At 43.0% G+C, this 26,136-nt stretch overlaps 1 protein-coding gene across 5 annotated transcripts in view; it reads right to left on the minus strand.

The window, feature by feature from the left end:
• The window catches only part of LOC132403079 (pleckstrin homology domain-containing family G member 1-like), a 193,291-nt gene that overhangs the window by 74,333 nt on the left and 92,822 nt on the right, over positions 1-26,136 (minus strand). The window contains exon 1 of one of the 5 annotated variants that reach the window (XM_059986349.1): positions 7,358-7,644. The exons of 3 other annotated variants lie outside the window; for them this stretch is intronic. The gene's annotated coding sequence lies outside the window, so the exon portion shown is untranslated. Of the gene's footprint in view, positions 1-2,467; positions 2,589-7,357; positions 7,645-26,136 lie in introns of those variants that run through there. One more of the 5 variants, XM_059986350.1, reaches the window with a different exon arrangement.

The following is a 26,136-nucleotide window of genomic DNA, read 5'->3' on the forward strand; positions in this document are numbered from 1 at the left end:
CCCTAATTCATCACTGACAGTACCACCCTAAGAATATTTACATGGCATCCCACAGAGATCCACTGTTAATAGCCTTATTCCCAATGAAGAACTTCTGTACAGTCAATGTTATGGGGAAACGAGACAGCTAATTAACACACCAAAGGCTCCACAAACACGACAACAGCCATGCCGTCTGAATTGGAATTGTTTTTATGTCACATGTACCAAGAAATAGTGAAAAGCTTATCTTGCATACTGTTGATACAGTTCAAATAATTGCATTGATGATGTTAACTAAGAGATAAATATTGAATAGGACACAGGTTTACTCATTTTCCTGAAAAAACAATGGACAATCATTTCAGTCTGGGTCCAAAGTACAGCATCTCATCCGAGGCTAATGCCCATGACAAACCTTCAGTGTATCCATATTTTCGAAGGTGAAAGATAATCTTGGTCCATCTTGGGTAAAGATAGGGTCTGGTGGCAAGCAAATGATCAGAAGAGGCCTAAGTGGACTTCTGGGGAGTGTGACACAATTTCCTGAACTTGAACTCAATGCTGTGACTAATAAAGGCAAGCAGGCCGCATGACTGCACCCTATCAACGCGTGTAGCCACTCTCAGGGAGCTATGAACTTGAACCCCAAGCTCCCCGTCCATCAACACTGTTGAGGATCATTTCATTCCAACAGTACATTGAGGCAATAGGTGCAGGAGTAGTCCATTCGGCCCTTCAAGCCAGCACCGCCATTCACTGTGATCATTGCTGATCATCCACAATCAGTACCCCGTTCCTGCCTTCTCCCCATATCCCTTGACTCCGCTATCTTTAAGAGCTCTATCTAACTCTTTCTTGAAAACATCCAGAGAATTGGCCTCCACTGCCTTCTGAAGCAGAGCATTCCATAGATCCACAACTGTCTGGTGAAAACGTTTTTCCTCAACTCCGTTCTAAATGGCTCCCTTATTCTTAAACTGTGGCCTCTGGTTCTGGACTCCCCCAACATTGGGAACTTGAATAAGTACAAGTTCAAACAATGACACAGTGCATGTTTGTTCCAATTAGAGAAAATGCAATGCAGGGAGACAATAAAGTTCAAGGCCATAATGCAGTAGATTAAGAGTTCAAGGGTTCATCTTATTGTACTAGGGAACTGCTCACTGGTCTAACAGCAGGATAGAAACTGGCCTTGAGCCTGATGATACATGCCTTCAGGCTTTTGTACCTTCTACCCGATGGGAGGTGCAAGAGGGAATGTCTGAGGTGGGTGGGATCTTTGATTATGCTGGCAGCTTTACCAAGGCAGCAAGGAGCGTAGATCGAGCCCATGAACGGGAGTTCTGTGATGTGCTGAGCTGGGTCTACTAATCTCTGCAGTTTCTTGCCGTCATAGACAGAACAGTGGTCATACCAAGACGTGATGCATCCAGATAGGACGCTTTCTACTCTGCATCGATAAAAATTAATGAGGGCCCAAGCGGACATGCCAAATTTCTAATTGGTGATGTTCACTCCTAGTCTTTTGGAAACCATCTTACCAAACTTTTCCAAAATAAATCATTACTGTTGTCAGCTGCTACCAGCAACAGAATTGCTCAATGCCACCAGACACATTCCTTAATTATACAATGTATAAAACAGCTCTTCGAATTAGATACACCAAACAAGAGCATTTGAAACTTAAAGAGCCCCAGTTCCCACACCCTCGCCAGACCACCGCAAGTCTCTGGTTTCTACCCTCCAAAAAAAAACCCTACAAGCACTAGAAAGCCAATTCATAGCAAGAAATGCTGCAGGTTAGAAACAAAGTCCCGGAGATGACGCATGCGCACTTGTGGGCTCCAACATCCCCCCCCCCCACCCCGAAAACCTAATGTTAAGAAGTAGATGCCAAATTTCTCCACCGACCACCTAACTGGTCAAACCACGTTTCACTCTTGCCCTCTTCAAATCCCCTCTACTCCTGGAGCTGCAATTGGGTAGAAAGCTTGACTGGACTCATTGCCCAACCAATTGTCATTGCCCAAGACAAGCATCTTTAACTTGGTTTTGGGCGAGCAAACGTGTCGATTTCTCAGCTCCCTCCTTTCCACAACTTTCTTTCACTCAATTAAAGGAAACATATTTCACTAGAAGCAGAGTCGGAGGACACGAGAAACAACTGGAAACGTAATAATAAACTGGAATGCACTGCCCGTAAGAATGCGTCGCAGGCGGCCACTTTTTTAAAAAAAAGGGGAGGCACAGAACAATAAGAGTTTTCCGCAGTGTTGTGGGGAAAGTGCAGGAAGAACTGGGGTCTCTTGGAAAACAAGCACGGAGCTGCGTAGCCTCCCGCCGCGCTGTCTAATACCAGGATGCGCTGTTTGAGAACTTGCTCACGAGCAAAGACACGCACCAGACCAGCAAGAACCATTCGCTCGAGATGCCTTTGCCCCAATTGGACCGTCTGTCAACGAGCACACTATCTGAGCTGACATACCTCACTCCTCAACCTCTCCAGGAAAACTTGGCCTTCTCCGGGGACACAAAGCAACTTCTAGAATGGGGAGAACAGAAACCCTCATCGACAAAAGCATCTGTTGCCCACAGCGTTCTTCTCTCGAGCACTCGCCCCACGTGGTGCTTTCATGCATCCCCGCCAATGAGCAGCAGGCGCCGATGAGCTCCCAAACAAAAACACCCATCCCATTGGATGCGGAGGCTTTGTTCAGCGGTCTGCGGGGCTCGAACAGGAGGGCATCGGGGTGGCCCGAAGTTGCGATGCAGCCGTTGCCGTGGTGACAGGACTGCGCTGGCCATGCCGCAGTGGTCGAGTGTTTCGGATGGGACCGAAGGTCACCGAGTAAAGTCGCTCGGATACGCCGCAGCAGCGGGCTCACTGGAGGAACAATCACTCCCGGCTATAGAGCATAATAGAAAATCGGAGGGTACCTTTCCCCACTCTTCATCTTGTCCACAGGAAAATTTGGAAAAAAAAAACAAAATCAGTGACTGTCTTTCCTATCTGGAAGGTCATTTTTGGAAGGAAGTTTAGGTTTCCGGAAAGGAAATTATGGAGCAGAGAAGCAGAGTGTTCTCACCCCACCCGATTGTGTATAAAGTCTAAAGGCTTCGTTATGCCATATTTCCACGTTCTCTCATTTTCAAAGATGCTTTTGGGAGGGTGCAGTAACCAACTGGAAAAATCCATTATAATTTCTCTTTTGCCCTCAATATAACTACAGGTACTGCAACACGCACATTTTCTCTAAGGAACCAGTAAACGCTACACGAAAACGTTTTGGCTAAAATGCTGCCAGGTTAAAAGAAAATCGTGTCCTTTTATTGCACAATCGCGTGATACAGGAACAATATATTTTTATATCACATCACTTCAGTCTGCAAACACAAGCAGGAAAAAAGCAGCAAATCAATATACACTTCTTAAAAGCAATTTCGTGTTGCCAAGGTGACCATGTCCCACTATTTTATAAGATAGCAAACGATATATTAAAATTGTCTCACAGCTGAGAAATTAATACCCAATTGTCGGTCCAATGACCAAAAGGTAAATTAACAACATCTGAAAAGACAATCTATTGGGCCCTTTTTGTCGCAAATCCCAAAAGGGAAATGGCGTCATGCATATATTTTTAGACTATGGAAGTAGAGCTATCCCAGCATCCACTGCAAAAGCGAAAGCCCTCTATCAGTTTAACAGTTCAGTTTTCAATTGGGCTTCTGCTGTCCTAGTGAATTTTGGAATGTCTTCCTGTCATTTCAGAAACCCAAACGGAGCAAACAAATACAAATCATTGCCCGGCCCTACATAGACAAAGCGTTAAAAATACCACTTGAGCAAAACTTTTTGGATATGACCAAAAGTTTGCAGTCAGGAGCTTAGGACCCAGATGGCTTTAAGGCACCAGTGGAGATAATGGTATAGTGGTTGTGTAAGAGGCCAGATTTGGAATTCTGAGATTGCAGGACATGAAGGCAGCAAGAAAAGTAATGGAGCTGTAAGGTATTTGAAGCTTCTGAATCGTATATTATATATAATTAAGGTAGATGTCGTAAAGAATTTGTTGGTCAACCAGAAGGTTGCACTGCTTGTTCACCTAATATTTTAGGACTTCTTCTAACCGTTGATGATTTATGAATTACTGAAATGCTTCTTTCAACGGGAAAGCTATTCAGATTGGATTTAAAACTCTTGGAATGCTTCAATTTTTGACAGCCAAGTTGATGCATTTATTGACATTTTGGGAGCAGGCTTCAATTTGGAATGCACTCAGTACTAACAAATTGGGAAGAATACAGCAGCTGGCAATCATACGGAATGAGATCATCAAATTAGAAGTGAGTTCATCCATCTGAAATATTGCAAAAATAGCTGCATACGACATTAGAAGAATTAGCACCTTCAATTTAATATAAAACATGCACTTTCAGAGAGTAACATTGAGGAAAATAAATCTTAGTTCAGCAGTTACATTTTAACACCTGGGTTCTATCCAGCTTCCTTTGGGAGCAAGCATGAACCAGGAGAGAAATAGCAACATTGGACAGACAAGACCAAAACGACCAATGGTGTAGTCTCCATCACCCACTATTGCTAAAACTCAAGTGCACTAAGAAACCCTCGTCTTATTATGACCCACAGCTCAACTGGCCCATTGGTTTTAGGCCGTCCTCAGTAGAACAACACCATCAGTTTCAATCCCCTTATTATTTCACTGTAGATTTGAAACTTATTCTCTCACATACCCCTGTGCCTCCACCGAGGGCTAAATTACTGTCACCAATTACTTATTTGCACCTCTTTGCCACGTGGAAAGAGCCAATACACCCAGAGGAAGCTAACACGGAGAATGGATGAACTCTGCACTGACTGTGCCCAAGGTCATGATCAAACCCCAGTCCCTGGACAAATGAAACACAATACTAACTGCCGCAGGATAATGCCACTCTTGACTCAAGCAGCCTGCCCAACAGAAAGACCAGAGAACAGCAACAGTTTCAACAGCACATCCTCAAACCAACAACCTCCACCACGTTTAAGTTAGAAAATATCACCTCCAGTTCACAGAGCATTGGCCAGTATTGCTTCTATTGCTTGGTCAATATCCTGTCTATATTGTTCTTAGTAACACTTAGATGGGCAATCAAAATGCAAAGGCTCCAAGTCATATTGACGTGGGAGATTCACAATTTTATCATGGTTTAAGAGTCAGTGGTGGTTCAATTGGTAGCACTTGCCAACCTACAACTCTCTGACTGAAGCAAGTCCTGTTCCAGCACCTCATGCATAAAATCTATGCCGACTTTTCCTATTGAATGCCAAGGATGGTTGAAGATGCTGCCTTTTAGGTGAAACATTTGGTCAATGCTCTGCTTGCTTCTCCAACTTCCTGCCCCCAAGGGCATTGTATGTGATCCTACTACTTTATTTTAAGAGTAGGGGTGTTATTCCTCATTCCTTGGCCACTATTAGATCATTATCACCTCACTTTGTCAGATCTTCTGATGTATGATTTGGCTGCAATATTTTTTTCGATTAAGTACATGCACTTAATTGGTTATGATACTTTGGAACTTCCCAGGAAATGAAAAGTTACTTTCTTTCTTATCCCCTCCATTCCACTTGCAGTTTAAAGAGTCAGAAAATGTCCAGCATCGTTACTAGTTTATTCTTTCTTTGATTCACAAAGAACTGGTCACACATTTACCAAAAAAAAACCTTGAATAACAGGCAATTCTTAAAAAAAAATTGCAGCAGCAGTTGGTTAAATTGGGGGCTAATTTTACTGGAGGGACCAGAGATTGCAGATGCTAGGAAATGGAGCAACCAACTCCAGAGAAGCATGGCAGGTCAGGCAGCATCCGCGGAGGGAAATTTACTCCTGGATTCTGGATTCCATTTGCTGAATGATCGCAATATGCCAGTTTAAACCTTTAATGGGTTTGTGTTTGACAGATATTACAAACGTTTTATTGGAAAATCAGACTATTGATTTGCTTGTTTTGAACAATCCAAGCATGATCATTCTCAGTATGGCTGGAAGAGTTGCATCATTCCTTCCGCACCAGGACTAACCATGGGAATGAGACCGCTGTGCAAAGCTGAGATTTTTTTCCTGAATACCTTTCCCTTCATAAGTGAAGAAATCTGGACAGTCCCTCACATTGTTGGGAACCCAAATTGGGTTAGCATTAAATGCCAAAAGAGTATTTAAGCCTTGGAACTCAGCTCATGAACCTTGGAAGCAAAGGCAGGACTACTGCTTGCTGAACCACAGTAGATGTCCATGTCGGCCACCCTCCTAACTTGTTTGGGGCCAACAAAAATAAGTCTAGACAAACACAATGATGCTACAATTAACAAAATCAATGAGAGCTTAATCCAAAGAAAACCCCTAGCCTGTCCTTTGAGAAAGTCTCGTAGGGAGCCTGGTGTCTTTAAGGCTTGTCAAAGTTTGATCTTTTTTTCCCCTTTTCCTCCATATTTCCAATGCACTTCACCAACAAGTTCTTGAACTAATGACATACTAATGCAGTGCAGCAGAATAAAGCCATTGAGGACGATCACCAGTCTGGGAATCAGCGTATGTGCGAATTCCTTCTGACAATGCATCAGGCGGCACGAGTAGTTCATTTCCTTATGGATCACCGCCTTCTTTTTCCACCCTCTTTGGCAAGACTCAAGCCTGCAACCCCTTTTCCTCCTGGTCACGAGGTTGTGACTTCTGCAGTGAGTCAACTCCTGGCCATCAATGTACCCTGGATGGAACTCACATTAAATGAAACTCCACCATTGCAAGGCAAATCGAAGGACCAGCCCTCTCCAAACAAAAAGACAAGATCAACCCCCCCCCCACGCCCCACGGCATTAAAACAATGTAGGATGTGTGGGTTGTAAAAAATAAGAAAGGTTAACATCAGGTTGTAATCAAACGTAATAAATCGCTTGCAACCGGGAAAGCGTTCTAGAGGCAGGTGACTGGAAATAAAACAAAGTTCAGCGCTCCCTTTATGTACAGTATCCCCATTTTCAAGTAAACTGCAACAATCAGGGTGTCTGTACCATTGTGCTCTCAGTCTGACTGCCAATGCAGTGTGCAGTAAGCGGATGAAAATTCCTCCTTCAACCCACACACAAACAAAAACTCCGAAGGAAGAGAAAAAATAGCAGCCCCCGTGCATCATTCCTCTTAATTATTCATCCGTACCAGGTCTCGCTGGATAATGGACCCAAAATAAGGGGCAATTATTCAGGCTGGGTGCAAGTCTAGGGCAGTTAATGCTACTTTGACAAGTATTAAAGGAATCAGATTTGAGAATACTCAACAGAACAATTAAACACGCGAAATACAGACAAACGACTGCTTACCCACGGACTGGCATCCTTGTAACCAGTTTACACGTCCTTAGACTTCGAGATGTGGGGTGCCGCGTTACGTTTATTTTGTCGCTTCAATTCGAAGCACATCTTCGATCTGCACTCGGGAATTAAAAGCGAAAGAAGAGGCGCCCTGTCCAACACCAACTAGCAGCAGGAAAGCTAAAGATGTTTTCTTAACCGACTGTGCGAGAGAAGGGTAGAGACAGACTTGCGAGTGATCGCGGGCTCCGCTCGCACGCACACACACCGCCAAATGGTACCGCTAGCCGCCGGTGAACGAGCAGCCCAGTGCCATCGGAAAGCGTTTTAAATTTAGACAAGAAGCTCCAGTTTGTGTTGATAACACAAGGTGGCAGTATGCCGCACTGCAGACAGTATTTCAATGCGGGACACATTCAGAGCAAGAGCATTTAAAGGAGCACCGCCCCCAGAATATTTTAAAAAGAGACTCCTAACCCGCTCCTCCTACAACACTGTCCTAAATCCACTTTACCAGGAAACGCGGTCACCGCCAGCAATCCTCTGCTCTAACTATTGGAGGCAAAGGGAACCTGCCGAACTAGCAGCTTACCGCTCAGAGACGGGCCAGGGAAGGCGAGGTGTCCCGCGACCGTTCGACCAACCCAAGGTGATACCAACGCCGTGCCGGGCCGGGACACCCTCTGTCAAATTACTTCCCGCCAGCTTCAGTTTAAATATAGGAATCCTATCCAAGACAAGAAAGTGGGTCCCGATCCCTGCCCGCTGCACTGGTAGTTTGTGTGAAGCTGATGGTGGAGCCGTCCATCGACCAAAGCCCAAGTCAATTCCTTTTGGAAAGTTCTGGCCAGACCCGTCATCCCCAACGATCCTTGGATACTCCCCGTGCACGGTTATACACCGGTGTTTGTAAATACAGTAAAGCGTGATGAACCCGGAATGGAAATTTTCACCGTTCATTTCCCTCCACATTCGCTGCCTGACTCTCTGAGTTCGTCCACCAGTTTGGTTTATTGCTCCAGATTCAGGCATCTTCAAGAATAAATCTGAGCTCAGCAGACATTATAGGCAGCCAACAGCAAAATACTGTCAAATGCCACCCCCCCCCCCAACCCCAGCCCAGAGTTTCTACCCAAAAGGTCTGACATGCTTGTTAGGAAAAAGTAGATCACCCACTCCGGCCAATCTCCCACTGAAATATTGGTCGTCCCATTCAATACAGGGCACCCACCACTGTGATCCAGATGGTGGCTGTTACCTCCCAGTAATGCAACCTGTGCCAGTGATCCGTGGCCACGGTCCTCCCGTCTTGGCAGGCGGGGGAAGGGTGGAGCGGAGGATCACTAAACAGACTACGAATGGAGCTCCAAGCGCTGGAGGGGCTCAGCAGAGGGAGCAGTATCTGTAGAGGAAATGGACAGTACGTTTCACCAGACAGAAAGAGGGGAGGGGAGAGGAATGAAATGGAGTCATAACAGATAACTTGGGAAGGTTAGACAGCCAAGGATCAGATTAGACAGGGCAACCACGACCAATATGCTAAAGGCCATTACCAGTTTGAAGAAGGAATGTTCATCAAATCTGTGGTAGAGGGAATGTAATGTGGGGGAGGAGAACAGAAAATATATAAAGGCTCTTTTCCTCTTTTATATTCTTACTTGCTTTCCTTGTATGATGGATGCTATGAACCAATGCAGGGGTTCAGACACAAATTTAACAGTCTAGTCAGCCCATTACAAAAAAACCCTCTGTTGCCATAACTACACTCCAGCCAATAAGAATGGTTTGGCTATTTCACCATATTCACTGTTGTGTTTTGTATCTCAGTTCCAACATTTTATACCACCTCCAGACAACTAAGTTGCATTTTAAAATCCATCTATTATGCACCCCTTTGTTCCTCCACCACACCACTCCCCCCCCCTCCAGTGCACTCCCCATGAGCCGTCATTCATTTAGTTTCCAGCCTATCAGAGGTTCTATCTGTTCTCTCTGGCCCTCCCTCTTCTCTGTAAATAAAGCACCCTTTTTGATGGGTCATCTTGATAAAAAAAAACTTTGACCCAATATGTCAACAGTGTTTCTCTCACCACAGACGCTGCCCAACCTGCAGATAATACCCAGCATTTTGTTTTAAACGCGATGTCACAGCTAGATCCCCAGATCGTACAAGTCTGGAGGTTTCAAATTGGGAAACTTTTCAATAATAAGAATGGCTACAAGTGAGATTCATTGCAGGGCTATTTTCCAGTTCCTTGCCCCTGCTCAGGGAAAAGCAAAGGAGACTCCCTATTACAAAGCCTCTGTAATTATTTCATGACAAAGACTCGTGGTAAATATAATTACATGCAAATTTGTGGTTCATGAAGATTAACCCACACACAAAAAAATTATACAAACATGTTCAGAAAATTATTTTGCATCCGTTTCTTTGCCTTGCAATTAAATTTAGCTACACACCATCTGTTACACATTACCTGCTCACATTTCATACAATTAAATAGTTGATGGCTTAGGGTGCATTCCCCTTCCAAAGGAATGCCTTAGTCCAGAGTAAAATATACTTCCAGAGTTTAAGAAGGACTATAAATAGATGCCAAAAAAACCTCAATAAAATTGCCAAGTTAAACTCAGATGGAGACTGACTGGTTGTTGAACGTAAGTGGAAGGGGAGGAGACATTTCTATTACTTCACAAACACATGCAGGTACAACTAATTAAAATAGCAAGAATTTGATTAAATAGATATTAATTTAGTAATGATGAATATGAAACTACTCAAATATCACTAAATGCATCTGATTCAGACTTTCCAGGAGAAGATTCTGCCATCTTTTCTCGGTTTGGCCAGTCTGCAACCTGACAGTCTTTGTAAGATCCACTCTCACAAACAGCTTTGTAAACCCTGGAAGGAGAATGACCGCTTAACACCACCATTTGAAGACCAATCAAGTACATTCTACTCTAGAATAAGTCCTCCCCAATGGCACCAACATCATGGAAGATGAACAAGGGTAGCGACTCGGAAGAAAGTGGTGCTGATAACAGGAAGGAGCCCAAATATGAGCAGAGACTCAGAATGAGACAGGGACATAAAATGGTACAAGGGATGTCAGGTTTCCCAAATTCTCAGGCAGAATGAACAACTGGGCAGTGTGTTGTTGACCAGAAATTAATCCACTTAAGTGTTACATTAAGTTCAAAGTACATTTATTATCAAAGTATGTATACATTATACAACCTTGGGATTCATCTCCTTACAGGCAGCCACAGAATAAAGAAACCCAGAAGAACCCAAAAAAATAAAGGCTGTCAAACACCCAGAGGGGAGAGAACCTAACGGAAACAGTAAAAGTATGTAAGTAGCATTCAGGACAAAAGTGAGTCCACAGATATGAAAGCTTGGAGCAGCTGAGCAGGCCACAACCACAGCCTCAGTTCAGCGCAGAGCCAAGTAAATACCATGGAGTGGCGAGCACAGCTGGCCAGACCCTTGCCTCCAGTCCCAACACCCTGCCATTTCAATCTGGCCTGGCGTTTAAATCATCCAAATACTGGGCCGTTCCTTGCACTAGGACCCAGGCCCTGTCGCTTCGATACGCTCTGGGCCTGGACCCTGCCGCCACACTTTGGCCCATCCCCAACCTTTCCAAATCGGCATGGTGCTTATATCGATCAAACCACAGGACTTCCCTGGCTCTTGGCTTAGGTGGACGGGCCTCAACTTTTCCTCGCCTCCGCTTTGCCTCGCTGGGCTTCAACAGCATCATCTTAAAACTAGGACAGACAGCAAGCTTCTCATACACTTGACCCTGAATCAAGTCTGTTTGGGTTTTGTGTCTTTTATTGACTGTACTACAAATTCCATTCCAGAACACAGAAGTGGGGAGGGAGGAAAAAAAAGACAGTTTCAGGCCCTCATAATATTGGGTTTGTCTTAAAGATGTGTGGGTGTACAAGGTAATGTCCACTGATTTTCATACTGCCCTGATTAGTTAGCCCTCCCTGTCCTGAGCTGTCCACGTATGATTTCTTATCCAGAAAGTTAAGAATCAAATAATTTAGAAAAATATTTTCATCTTTATTGCTGACCTAGATAAATGGACTACTGCTAAAAATAAAACCCATCACATCTCCCTCCTCACCAGGCCCCATTTTTAGCTGTCTGACTTCAAGCAGTTTACAGAATTCGATTAAGATAACTCTTCACTGAGCAAACATTTACAATTAAACTGAGTGGATTACCAGCAGGAAATCACCAGAGTTCAATTTGGAGTGTTCAGTCTCTACAGGAATAAAACTAAGTTCTCAAAGATGTGGATGTAAAGTTATTTGTTGTAAAAACAGGCGGGGTTTGTTTTCTCCAGAAAAATAAAAGTTGAGGGACAACCAGTCAAAACATCAAAATTACAAATGGGTTCAAAAGAGTAGGTGAATCTAAACTAGTCGTTACCAGTAGAAGATGGCATCATGGTAGCGTAGAATGTAACGCGACACTACTACAGCTCGGGGGCATTGGAGTTCAGTTCAATTCTGCTGCCCTCTGGAGGAGTTTGTACATCTTCCCAGTGAATGTCTGGGTGCTCCAGTTTCCTCCCACGTTGCAAAGTCGTACTGGTTAGTTGGTCATTGTCAATTGTGCTGGGGTTGAATAGGTTGGAGGTGTAGGGCCTGTTCCAAGCCGTATTTCTGAATGCATTAAATAAACCCACAAGAAAATTTGAGAGAAAAAGTTAGTTTTCTTCTAGCGCAAACACGAGGAAATCTGCAGATGCTGGAAATTCAAGCAACAGCACACACAAAATGCTGGTAGAACACAGCAGGCCAAGCAGCATCTATAGAGAGAAGCACTGTCGACGTTTCAGGCCGAGACCCTTCGTCCTGACGAAACGTCGACAGCGCTTCTCCTTATAGATGCTGTCTGGCCTGCTGTGTTCCACTAGCATTTTGTGTGTGTTGTTGTTTTAGTTTTCTTCTATTTTGCTTTGACCCCATGTTGTACTGGCAATTACATTTACTGATGAAGCCTCAGTAGATAGAGTAATTCCTGGGAAGTAAAGGATTTTGGGAAGTTTAGCTCCCATTTTTGACAAGTTATCTTGTAGCAGATATGGATATATTGGCTAAGAGCTAAAAAAAATCTTTCCGATTGGTAGCCACATTTCATCCCTCTCACCATTGTGCTTAATTCCCACACAGGAATTAGAGATGGTTAATAAATGACTCGCATCCCCAGAATTAAATCTCCAAAATAACACGCCACTGAATAGCCAACAAACAAAAACAAAACTGAACTAGGGTCTTGCACCTCCTCAGTGGTTAAGGAATTTCCCCTGTATTAAATCTGTTTCCTTACCATTCCCAAATTGCTGTTCTCATTTCTGCTTGAGGAACTAAATTTAACAAGGTGAAGTTGGCCAAAATTGAAAGTGAAAGAAGGGAAAAGAAACTTGAACTTGCCTTTAATGGTTTCAAATAGAACACACCCAAAAATCTCCCTCTCTTCAACTGCCCGCATTAATCTACAAACCAGATGGCTAAATTTATAGATTATTCCTACCGAGGCTCTGAAATCAGCATCAGATACTTCCTCGTTCTATTCCTTTCCCAATTCTGAGAAAGGTCCTCTATTCTGAAATGTTAGTGGTCTTTCTTCCACAGATGCTGCCTAACCATTTTTAGCATTTTGTTTTTCTATCCTTGGTAGACAGTTTCTTATCAAGGAAAAAGAATTTCCATGAAGACAACTATTCCTCCTGCTCTTCAAGCAGATGCTCCTAAGGACACAGGCACACAACTTCCACATTTCCCCAAATCATCAGAATCAGGCTTATTATCACTGACAATTGTCACGAAGCTTGTTGTTGGCCAAAAATATCTTTATAATAAATTTCAATACATGTCATCTTAAAAAACCAAATTAGATTATCCCTTTGTTAGGCACACAAGGGGATAGTCCAGGTCTGCGACCTCCTCAAAGATTTTAACTACAGCCTTCGTACCTCTAGTGAACCTGTACTACCTCTTCTCAATATTTTTACCCTGAAATACAGTGCTGTGAGAAGGGAAGAAAGTAATAAAGAAATGGAGACATGTCAGGTGCCCTCTGCAGATCTTTCTACCCTTTGCCCCAGGATCAGTCAAGAATCATCTATAAGAACTGTCCTTCATCTAAGTCTGCTAAACTAGCTTAAAACAATAGTCCCAAGTACTTATAGGTTAACTTTTCTTCCAAACAGCAATTTTACAATTATAATTTCTCATTGGTGGCCGCATTCTTTACTCCAAGTCCAAATTTTGAGCATTTTAGTCCCACTCTGAAGACTCTCCATTATAATCTAGGCTGAGGTTATAAACAGAGGTGGCAGTGAACTGGTTTTTACAGATAGGGCATTCATCCAAATTCATGATTCAGGTGAACATAAAGTGATTGTTACCACCATTTTGAAGGACAAGGTAATCAGGAATTTATCCTTCGAACAATACTGCTGAAAGACCACCTCATCTCAAATTGATGCTTGTGGGAGCTTCCCATACACAAATTGACACTGGCATTTCCTAAATCACATTTCAAAGATGTTCATACTTCGGGCATCTGAAAATGCACAAAAATAGAAAGGCTTGCTGTTTTCGAAACTAGAAAGAAAATAGTTCTTCAGTTGGACCTTAAAAATAGGGGACTGCTTTTACAAACAAAAACAATTCTGGCAGCTGACTAGTTGTTTTGCAAGTACCATTGTACTCCAAATTGTGAAGGAGGAATGTTTGATTTAATATATCAATAATAATAAATCAATAGAGAGCATTATAATGAGGGAATGTTATGCAAATAAGGTTAGTTGATGAATATCTGAATGGAAATGGAAGGAAACTTAGATCTCAATACACTGTATGTGATGCCCAAAGCACAAAGTAACAGCGGCTCGAGGTGCATCCATTTTGTACTTCCACATCTAACAAACTACACTAACAAACAACTGCATTCACCAAGTCTTTGTCAATAACTGAGAGATTTTGCATTCAGCTTCCACAACCTCCAGCTGTTTCAACAGCCAATGAAGTACTGAAGCACCAACATTGCCAAAGTTCCAGAATAACAGGTATCCGTATAATCCTTGGTTTGAAAATCTTGTGGGGAGCCAGTTACCCCTTTGGTTTGCCATGTAACTGGCCCACATGGACAAAGCGCACTGTGCTCAACAGGGCAGTGGGCACTAATGACCAGCGCCATCCAGCCCCTCATATTTGGGCAATACTCCATCCTGGTCACAATGGTCTGAATAGAGACGGGAGCTCCTTTCAAAAGCACAGCTGGACCAATCTCTCAGTGCTGCACCTGTTAACATGTTTGAGTCACTGGAACAAAGCTGTGGCAAAGCTACTGACCACCGAATCACTGCTGATGCCTGATGCTGTATTTTTACATGTGACCAAGTAGTCACCAAGACTCTTGGGAGGGTCAAAGTTAATTTGCTTCCAGTTCCTTTGAAGACTGAATCCTTTAGCTGAATTCCCAGATCACACCCACTGCTGCATAAACAATCATGTGGCAAAGGGGCCACTGAGATAATCAGGAGATTTCTATCAGAGTGCTGCAATGGAAGTTATTCTTGAGGTTAGAATTTTTGACCCGACAGAGACCAAGACGTTGATATGAGCCAATTATGAACCAATCCACTTGCAGCTGTACATTTTGAACAGCCCAAAACTAGAAGTCTCGTGGTACAAGGGAAAGTGCCAACCAAGTCAAGAGGTGAAGCCAATCAGAAGGACCAGAGATGGTAGGTTTTGAGAGAAGAGGTAGCTAGGAAAATTAGGAAGGTGGATGCCAAATTGACTGAAGATATAGAGGGACGTGGCCCTGCAGATCTGGAAGTGTCACCAAGACAGACAGCCTGTGGCTTCAAGCCATTCCATAAATGTTTCAGAAGCCTCGCTGTACGGCAGTCAATCATAAATAAGAGAAAATTTGCAGTTGCCAGAAATCCAAAGCAATACACACTAAATGCTGGAGGAACTCAGCAGGTTAGGCAGCATCTATGGAAAAGAATAAACAGTTGATGTTTTGGGCCAAGACCCTTCTTGAGGACTGTATAAAAGCATTGTTGAAAGGTCAAAAACCTGACAGATTAATCCCTTCCCTCTCCACAGATGCTGGCAACATCAATGTTTTTGCCTTTGATACAATCCTTGGGAAGTGATGCAATCCACATTAAGGAAAACTTTAAAACCTTTTTATCTTAGTTGTCTGTAGCAACAAGCTGTCAAGGTTTCTACAATGTAACAATGCTCCTGCAACGCTTATTACAGATGGAAAAACATTCACTCTGGGTGAAGTATCAATATTGCACGCAGACCTCAAACACTTCTTAATTCATCACATCATGTGCCATGATCATTGTCTATCCTTGACCATGACTGTTCTTGGCAAATCTTTTTCTACCGAAGTGGATTGGCATTGCGTTCTTCTGGGCAGTGCCTGGGCTGGTAACCCCAGTCATTATCAATACTTTTTCAGAGATTGTCTGCCTGGTGTCAGTGGTCACAAAACCAGGACTTGTGATACCAGCCACCACCTGCTCCCACGGCTTCATGTGATCATGACCGGGGGTGGGAGGAACTCAGCAGGTGCTACACCTTGCCCAAGGGTGACCTGCAGGCTAGCGGAGGGAAGGAGCACCTTACACCTCCTTTGGTAGAGACGCATCTCCACTTCACCACCCAACTTCACAGTTACTACACAGAGAAAGAGATCCTATCTGCACTTAACCAGATTGTTGGAAACTACTTAACAAGACTGAAGTACTGCACTATATAACAGAGACTTACCCCACTGGCATAGTTGACCTGATTTAGACATGGACATTAGTCAGGCAAAGATGCATGTGTGAAATGTACCTTGGATGAACACCAGACAATGAAAGAAGTCAGAAAATAAGCAAACTATGCACTAAGCAGTATTTTAAAGGCTGTGGGGGGTGGGGGGGGAACAAGGAAAAGGACCACTGGTGTGTTGGGGGAAGGAGGTGCGGTTGGTTCAAGAAACCAAGCGCACGTGATCCAGCAGGTGAAATGAAAAGGGATATCGGACGCTGAGTGCAGAATCCAGATCACACAACAGGGGGCATTACAGCAAGGCAGTGTGAAGGCAGGTGAGGCCTCTGCAGTGAGTGACCAATCAGATGATGAGCTTTCTCTACTTGCACCTGCCCACAAGGGCACCCTCCCTCAACAGGGGAGGGCATTGTACAAATGCTGATCCAATACTCAGGAGGGTCTGTGTAAACATCAGTCTCCAGGATATTAGGCCTCGAGTAAATCCCAGGCCCAAGGATGTAAGGGGCCCTGTTTAAACACAAGACTACTTTTTCTCCTTTATAAAAAATAAATTGCTCTAACAGCAGACCCCTTGGGGAGAAGCAATTGAATCTCTTCAGAGTGAGCCATTTGCCAAGTTAAAGAATTCCACCACTTATGAAAGGGATCCAGCCCAGACATTTATGTAGTTTAGATTAAAGAGCGACTAAAAACAGGCCATAAAAAAGGTTTATCCTCAGAACTCAAACACACAGTCTGATAAATATCAAACTTCCTTTCTGTGACCCTTGCATTATATATCTAATTAACTCATCTTTTTGTACACATTTCTTTTGAACTGATTATTCCTTACTTTGGAATGTTGAAGTCCAGAGGCCCAGTATCCTTAAAACAGGAAAACATTCAGTTCAAATTATTCCTTTCCTTTCTCACAAACCACAACAGGAAACAAATGAACAAGGTTTGGAACCTGAAGCATATGAGCAATGAACATATATTTTGAAAAGCCTCATCAAAACCCCATCGTGATAAACAAGGTTGAAAATCTGTCCCCAATATCCCAATTTAATGGAAAATCAAGACAGCGTTGACTAAAAATTTCATTCCCGTTATTTTGGGATATGTGAAAATTATAATATCTGAAAAGTATCCAAATGTACGAGATTTGCTTTACAAATGTTCATTTATGTGACTTCTATTTAAAACAGTAGCACAAATTCTCAAACTATAACTGACAATCTGTTGAGAGAGTAACATTCAACATAATGAGCCTGGGGAATTGCAGAAGTAACACACTTGGCGAACAACTAAACTTTGCAGATCATTTTACACCCACTTCACCAAATTCGTTATAACCATATAACAATTACAGCACGGAAACAGGCCGTCTCGGCCCTTCTAGTCCGTGCCGAATGCTTACTCTCACCTAGTCCCACCAGCCCACACTCAAACCATAAATATAACCATGTAACAAAGAAAGATGAAAGTTATAGCTTTGGTTATCTCTTATTTCTCCATGGAGGAGGGCAATAATTAGAATTGGGAACTGTAACTGACTTCCCAGCAAAGTTCACAGACAAGCAACAGTGATTGAACTTCTCAGCCCTTACATGAAATGACCTGAACTTAGACCAGTGGAAAAGTGTATCTGATGATTGGAACGATGGATAAAAGGAAGGAGAGAAGAATAGAAAGGCCTAGACAGAGTGGATGTGGAGAGGATGTCTCCTATAGTGGGAGAGTCCAGGACCAGAAAGCACAGCCTCAGAATAGACAGAAGTCCCCTTAGAACAGAGATGAAGAGGAATCTCTTTAACTGGGGGTGGACCTGTGGAATTCATTGCCACAGATGGCTGTGCAGGACAAGTCACTGGGTATATTTAAAGCAGAAGTTGAGAGGAATAAAAGATTGGCCATGAAGGAATAGCAAAACAGACCAGATGGGCCAAATGGCCTAATTCTGCTCCTATGTCTTGTGGTCTAACTATTATTTGTACTGATGTGTGTTGTACACAGCCATATAAAATGGAGAGATTTAGCAAGACTTGGTGTGATGCTGGTTACAAGACAGAGTACCATGGAGAAAGGATACAAAGGATAATTGCCTAGTAAAGATCCAAGTCCGCCCAGCTTGTTTCTGCCACTGCACGATTATCAGAGCAATCCAGTAGATCACAATAGATTCTAGCACAAGGCAAGGGAAGCCCCACAGCCAGAGATCTTTGAAAATCAAAAGGTAGCTGTTCATGTCAAGTTCAGCACCTCCCACATGTTGCCTCTCAAACTGCTCATCAGTGCACAAAGGTACGTACATTGTCAATGGAGAGCCTTCGATCTATGCATTGGGGAAATTTTATATCAACTTCTGGGACAGCTAGAATGTGAGCATCAATGAGGACAAAAAATTCACAGGCTTCCTTCAAAATGTTTTCTTGAAAAGGATCTTAGATTAATGTTCCAACCCAAAGCATCAGAGAGTTCAGCCTGAAGTAGTTTCAGTGCACACTCCTCCAGTGTCCATGCATGACACCTCCTGAAAGATGAACGGCACCTCATCTGTCATTTGGTTCCCTCACTGCAATCTGTGAAGTCCCGATCCAAATTGGATTCCCAGTATTATATAATTCCCGGCTTAATTATAGATCAGAGGATTAAGCACAGGAGCTGGGATGTTAAAGTTGTATGAGGAAATGGTTGTGCTTAATCGCGTGTATTCTACCTATCGACAGGATTCAAAGAGTACAGAGAACATTTACAAGGATATTGCTGGGACTTGAGTACCCAAGTTGTGGGGAAAGGTTGACTAGATTAAGACTTCTTTCCCACTGGCATAGAGGAGAATGAGGGGAGATCTGATAGAAATGTACAAAGTGAGGGGTAAAGATAGGGTAACCACAAGCAGGCGTTTTCCACTGAGGCTGGGTGAGACTAGAACTAGAGGTTATAGGTTAAGGGTGAAAAGTGAGGTATTGAAAGGGAAACTGAGTGGTGTGAGTGTGGAACAAGCTGCCAGCAGAAGTGCTGGATGCAGGTTTGATTTCAACATTTAAGAGAAGTTTGGATAAATACGTGGATGGGAGAGGTATGGAGGGCAATGGTGCAGCTGCAGAATTGATGGGACTAGGCAGAATGTTCTAAATGGGCTGAAGGGCCTGTTTCTCTTCTGTGTCTATATGACGATGAGTGGGCAGCAATAAAGGAAAACAAAAGAAAGTCCTGTGCCTGTTAAATCCAAGACACCATCAAATTCTCAGGCATCTTGCCCTGCAGATTAGGCAAAGGACAAAGCATTTTTCATGATTTTGCCTCCATATTTTGAAATAAAGGCAGGTGGTTGAAGGTTGTTCTTGGAACGGAGACCGCTGACTTCTGTATGCCACAGGAATTGGTGCTGGGACCTGATATTTACTGTATGTAAATTACTTGTATGCAAATGTACACGGCTTGATCAGTGAACTTGTGGATGACACTAACATAGGTGTTGTTCCTGGTGAAGAGGGTTATCATAATATGCAAGTGTTCTTGCTCAGTTAGGGAAGTGGGCAAAAGGATTTCAATAGAGATCATTGTGAGGTGATGCATTTCGGGAAGTCAAACCAGCGTAGGGCTTCCACTAGGGTATTAGGGGGTACAGTGGAACAGAGGGACCAAGGAGGACTCATGCATAGTTTGATGAAAACAGCATCTCAGGTAGGCAGTGATAAAGGTCTGCATGCTAAACACCTTCATCAGTTAGCACAGGGAGTAGAAGAGTCGGGAAATGACATTGCAGTTGTACAAGTCATTGCTGAGGCTCCTCTTGGAATGACGTTATAAGCAAATCATTGTTAAACTGGAGAGAGTGCTGAAAAGATCTGACAGTTTTGTTAGGACCAGAGGGCCAGGTCAGATCTTCATTCCTTGGAATTTAGTAGAATGAGAGACAACCTTGTAGAAGCAAGAGGAATAGATAACATGGGCAATTACAGTTTTTTCCCTGGGATAGGGGAGTCCAAAACTAGGAGGTATAGGCTCAGGGCAAGAGGGGAAAGATTTCAAAGGGACCTGAGGGGTAACTTCTCCAATACAGAGAGTGGTGAGTGTATAGAACAAGTTGCCCAAAGAAATATTTGAGGCAGGAACAAATGTATCATTTAAGAAGCACATGGAGTGGGCTTGGGGGGGGGGGGGGGTGGTTTTGGTCCAAACAGAGGTTATAGGGATTAGCTGATTGGGCACTGTGGTCAGCATGGATTCATCGGGCTGAAGGGCCTGTATCTGTGCTGTATTGCTCTATGCCTCTAGAAACCCTTATAATTTTCTAAAAATATAAATATACTTCAATTTTAGTGGTTTCTAAGACTGTTTGGTTGCCAGCTTTGATCATCAGTCACGCCCTTCCCACTCCTGGGGTGGGGGGGGGGGGGAAACACTGCTGTTTAACACTTATAGGGCCATTCAGAGGCACTTTGCTTCATGCTGCCCTGCAACTTTCTGCACCTCATTGCTCACTTCCAGGCAGTGTGATCAAACTGCGCATCCAGTCCAGCACAAAGTGAGTCTGATTCAGCAAAACATACCTCAGGACCCGATGCACCATTCATTCCCTCCACTATTGCCACCACCGTGGCCACAAGAAACACAGAAGATGCTTCATGTGATTCCTTTCAAACCCACACTCTCTGAAGAATCAGAATCAGGTTTAACATCACCGGCATATGTTGTGAAACTCGTTAACTTTACGTCAGCTGTACAACGAAATACACGATAAACAAATATGGAGAAAAGAATGAGTTACCTTAAGTATATATATGTCTATTAAATAGTTAAGTTAAAATAAGTAATGCAAGAAAAACAGAAATAAAAAAGTAGTGAGGTAGTTAGTATTCATGGGTTTAATGTTTGTTTAGAAATCGGACAGCAGAGGGGAAGAAGCTGTTCCTGAATCTTCAGACTGAGAGAAGGAGAATAGAAGGACTTCCGATTGAGGGAAACAGCACCACCACAAGATCCTTTCCAAGTTGTACACATTTCAGACTTGGAAGTATACTGTTGGGTCTTTCCTTGCATTGGGTGAAATCCTGGCGCACTCTGCTGAATAGCATTGTGGGAGTGCCCTAGCAGGACTGCAGCAGCTCACCAGCACCACATGGCCATTATGGATGGGCAATCAATTGCTGGCCTTGACAGCAATCAATTCCCACAGTCCTCCACCCATGCCCCCTAGTTTTTCCACCAACCTTCTATGTATTTGCCCATTATAATCACATTATTTCAAAAGGAATGGTTTAAGGGGCACCAAAAATAAAATAAAATATCAACTGATCACCCCACGCAAGACTAATCTCAACTCATTCCTACATCCTAAACATCTCTACTTGCCCGACTATACAATGGGGAGGACTGACGCAGTCAGATTCTGCAGACCTTTGCGCAGATCACTATTGCAGTTTGAGAGGTGGTACCCACCCTGACTGCACACTACCACCACACCCCTCCCACAGCGGGTTCCACTGCCTCCTCTGTCGAGACAGTACAACAGCTGTGGTGGTTGGACTGCAGGGACAATTAGTCAGGTATAGACAGACACTATCCATTCATCACACTCTCTATCATTTCAATGGAAGAATGGGCAAAGTGTGTGACTGGATAACATCTTCAATTCTTATCTACAGGAATGTTTACCTACGTGGGCATGATAAGACCATGTCTACCGACTATTTATATTCTTCTCCTAGTACATCCCCTGCAACAGGAGCATGGAGGCCAAGCACAAAGAAGGAGCAAAGGGCACCTCAACTCCCATCTGACAGATTCAGTCAGCACAGAACCCACACAACCAGAGTGGAAGGAAGTCACTGATGAGCAAGTGACATTAGCTGCCCTTGCCCAATAGGGGCACCAGACTAAAGTGTGTAATTATAGCCCAACTGATAGAAATTCCTACCAAGACAGGAACGTGGGACTCGGTGGAGGTGGAGGCAAAGAAAGGGGAAAGAGGTTTACTCATTGATAGAAAGATGTTGCTTTTACTGCATTGTCCTTGCAGTCTCCTGCTGTAGGTGACCGTGCTGCCCCTCTAATGCCAGGGAAAGGGGTGAGGTGTTAGCATGGCTATCTCTCCTTATACTTGACACAGTAATTTATCAAAAGGTGTTACAGGTAATGTAATGCAGAGTCTTAGTACGTGAGGCTGGAGGGCTAGGGATAAAAACAAGACCCTGAGTGAAGTACGAGGGGTGATTGATAAGTTTGTGGCCTAAGGTGGAAGGAGTCAATTTTAGAAAACCTAGCAGATTTATTTTTCAGCAAAGTCCCCTCCTACATGTACACTCTTAGTCCAGTGGTTGTGGAGCATATGGATCCCTTCTTTGTAGGAGTGGTCCACAGTAGGGGTGATTGATAAGTTCATGGCCTAAGGTAGAAGGAGATGAGCTCTCATTACATGCACGTTCAGTTCAACTCTGAGTGAAACTGCAGAAAGTTTGAATTTAATAACTCATCTCCTTCAGGCCACAAACTTATCAATCACCCCTGCTGTGGACCATTTCTGGAGGTCCAAGACGCCGACTTCTAAAAGAAGGGATCCGTATGCTCCACGACCGCTGGACTAAGTGTGTAAATGTAGGAAGAGTAAATGTGCTAGGTTTTCTAAAAGTGACTCCTTCTACCTTAGGCCACGAACTTATCAATCACCTCTCATCTGATGGGCAAACTTAGGGGCTTATAAAATCATGAGGGCACAGATAAGATGGATTGTCACATGTTTCTGTTCCACAGGGTCGAGGAGTTTAAAACTAGAGGGCATAGGAAAGATTGAAAGGGGATCTGAGAAGGCAACATTTCCACACAGAGGGTGGTGTGCATGCGCAACAAGCTGCCAGAGGAGATGGTACAGGCGGTTACAAGTTCAAAATTTAAAAGACATTTGGACAGGTAATGGATTGGAAAGATGCAGAAAGTTATGGGTCAATTGCAGGCAGATGAAACAAGCTCAGGAAGACACCTTACATGAGTTGGACAAAAGAGCCTGCTTCCCTTCTGCACAACTCCATGATGGTCAGTTCTCAATTGGATCTTCAGGAAGAGAGGAATGTCTGTAATGTAGCGTTTTATACTAGTGAACCGTCAATACCTAATTGGGTGGTCTACTGACGTTTTCTCTTTCCTCAGTTAAACCACATCTCTGGTGTAATTTGCTGTAGTGCTAACCATGGGAACGTGCTCATTACAGAATAATCTCACAGGGATTCCCAGCTGAACCTGGCAACGGATGAAGTTACTTTTGATCTCTTGAAGGGAAACTGAAGCTCCGACCTCTATTGCAGCATTTCCAAGGTCTCAGAGTTCGAGACGGAAGGCAACTTTTTCCTGATCATCGCCAGTCAAACATACAGGAAAACACTCATTTACTATTTCAGCCTAACAGCTGCCCAGAGTGGGCAGTGACCGGCTATCCTGTGCTAGGTGACAGTCTGGAGACTTCCAATCATCCTCCAGCCCCAGAAATACATGGACAAGGGGCATCAGTGATCTGAGAAATGGGACTAATGGTCACTTTGGGTTAAAGAAAGTACAAAAATCTGATTAATTAGTATTATCATTAATTGACAAAAAAAATCAGAGGAGAACTTTAAAACATTCTAGAACGATTATCTTCTGTCAACAGTGAACACTTGAATCAAATGGTTTCCTTTGGAATCAGGTTCCAGACGTCATAGGAGCAGAAATTGGACATTTGGCCCATTAGTCTGCCCTGCAATTCAATCATGACTAATATTTTAAACATTTCCTCACCTTTGCCAGGTAACTCTTAACAGCAATCAAGACCACCCCCCCCCCTCACCAATCCACCTGAATTCCATTAATAGCAGCCCTGCCATCATCAAGTGTTCCTCTTATGTTAAATCTTTCTTTTGTGGGGTTATTCGAGTGTTATCACTGCTGGTGCCCTCTCCAGAATCAGCACATCTTTCATCCGTGTAAGAACACAAATTGTTTGGTTCATGAAATACCAGAGAGTATGTTCTGATTTTCAGGGGCGAGAATAATTTCTTGAAGCGCCCGGGGAGGGTGACAGCAAGGTCATTTCTGTAAACAGTGGCTCTTCACAAAACAGCAACTCCCAATTCCCTCACCAAAATGCAAAGGTTTTTATTTAAAAAGAAAAACATCTACTCAATAACATGTGTCTTTAACTTGCCATTATTTTGTCTGAAAATTCTTGCCCCAGACCTATTGCTTGATTTTAAAAAATCCTTGTGTAGATACTGTGAAAATATTTGCTTTGTACTTAATTCAGGATGATTTCAAGATGTCTTGGATTGCAAACCACAAGCTGACAGACTACAATGGCTTGCCTGCATGGAATCTCTCAATCACAGGCTGCCTATATTTTTCAAACCAGTTACAAGCTCTTAAATCATAAAAGTTTTGAAGAGGAGAAAATTAAGAAACTTTTTTTAAAAAAAGCATAAGGTTTAGCAAAAAAAAGTGTCCTTTCACTAAGAGAGGCAGAGACAGAAGACTTAAGTTATATTCTAGAACAATGTGCACCATCTTTCCATTGTGTAATGTGAAAATTGTTATACCCAGGAAATAATGCTAGTACTAATACAAGCACATTGAGCTTTTGAGCTACTTACATCAGCAGCTCAGAAGAATGATTTAAACGTTATAAGTTAAGATCAGGAGCAATCAACTCCAGTTTTGACTATTGGAGGTTACATCAAGGTCAAGGTTGGGTGAAGTTGGGGGCAGGTTGAGCCAAACTCTGCTCCATCTTCCCACACTGCGACTGGATACTTTACACCCAGGCAATTCATTAAAAACGTGAATTGTCATTAATGTGAGTCCAAGAAAGGAGTCGATAATACTAAGTTACAAAATGTTGGAGAAAATTGCCCTCCAGCAAGAATGAGTCTTGGTGGAGTCGCATCAGGGGTGTTGCTTGTTGTTTTGGGCCCAAAATCTCAGACATCTATTGGCCTTGGAGCAGGAACAACATTGTCAAATGGATTGAGGATGTTTACATCAAACTTGTACTGCAAGCCTTTGAGTAAGTAAATAGGAAAGAAAATTGAAGTATCTCTTTCTCTACACAAGGAAGTTAGAACAAGAGAGAACAATCTTGGAAATATAATTTAGAATTATTCCTCTAAACAAAAGCTGAGGGAAATTAAGGAACTCTTCCCTGAAAAGGCACAAAAGCTGGGAACTATTTCACATTCAGACATCACACCAAAGCATACAGTGAAATGCGACATTTGCGTTAACAACCAACACAACCACAGGATGTGCAGGGGCAGTCCGCAAGAGTCACCACACATTCCAGCACCACCTTAGCATGCCCACTGTATCAAGCTGCAGCTGGATTTGTTTGTTGAGGTGCACGAGATGTTAGGAGAAGGAAAGGCAGGTAAATAGGATCGAGATACAGATCAGTTGTTATTGGTACATAAGCAGAGCAGGTAAAACAGTTGAATTTTTTTCCACAAGGACCAATTCTTTAAAAATAAAAATAACCTGAAGCAAAAAAAATCATTAGCTATATATTTTAAAAATCGTTTTAAGCCTCAACCTTTATTTATTGGTCTATTCATCCAAAGACTAAAAGCATGAATCATTTCTCACTGATTATAATCAAGGATATCTATGATTTGCTACTCAAGTCTCTATGACACATACATTGTTATTTAAAGGAACTGACTCTGTTCGTTTGGAACCAAGCATGTTAAACATATGGGATGAAAGACTTCCCTTAGAACTAGGCACAAATGCTCATCAAACCCACATAAATATTGCTCCAAATTATATCTGGGTGGGGACCAATTGCTATCAGAGGGAAAAAAAATCCCCACTATCTACACAGTCTCATACACTTGCTCAAACTTCCTGCATTTGCAACAAATCAGGAGATTGCTGTTCATTGAATGGCGTCTTTAAGAATTATAGATTGCTCAATCCCTTTCCTCCAAGAGTCATTAACCCAT

Source organism: Hypanus sabinus, chromosome 12, assembly GCF_030144855.1.
Source record: "Hypanus sabinus isolate sHypSab1 chromosome 12, sHypSab1.hap1, whole genome shotgun sequence".
Lineage (NCBI taxonomy): Eukaryota > Metazoa > Chordata > Chondrichthyes > Myliobatiformes > Dasyatidae > Hypanus > Hypanus sabinus.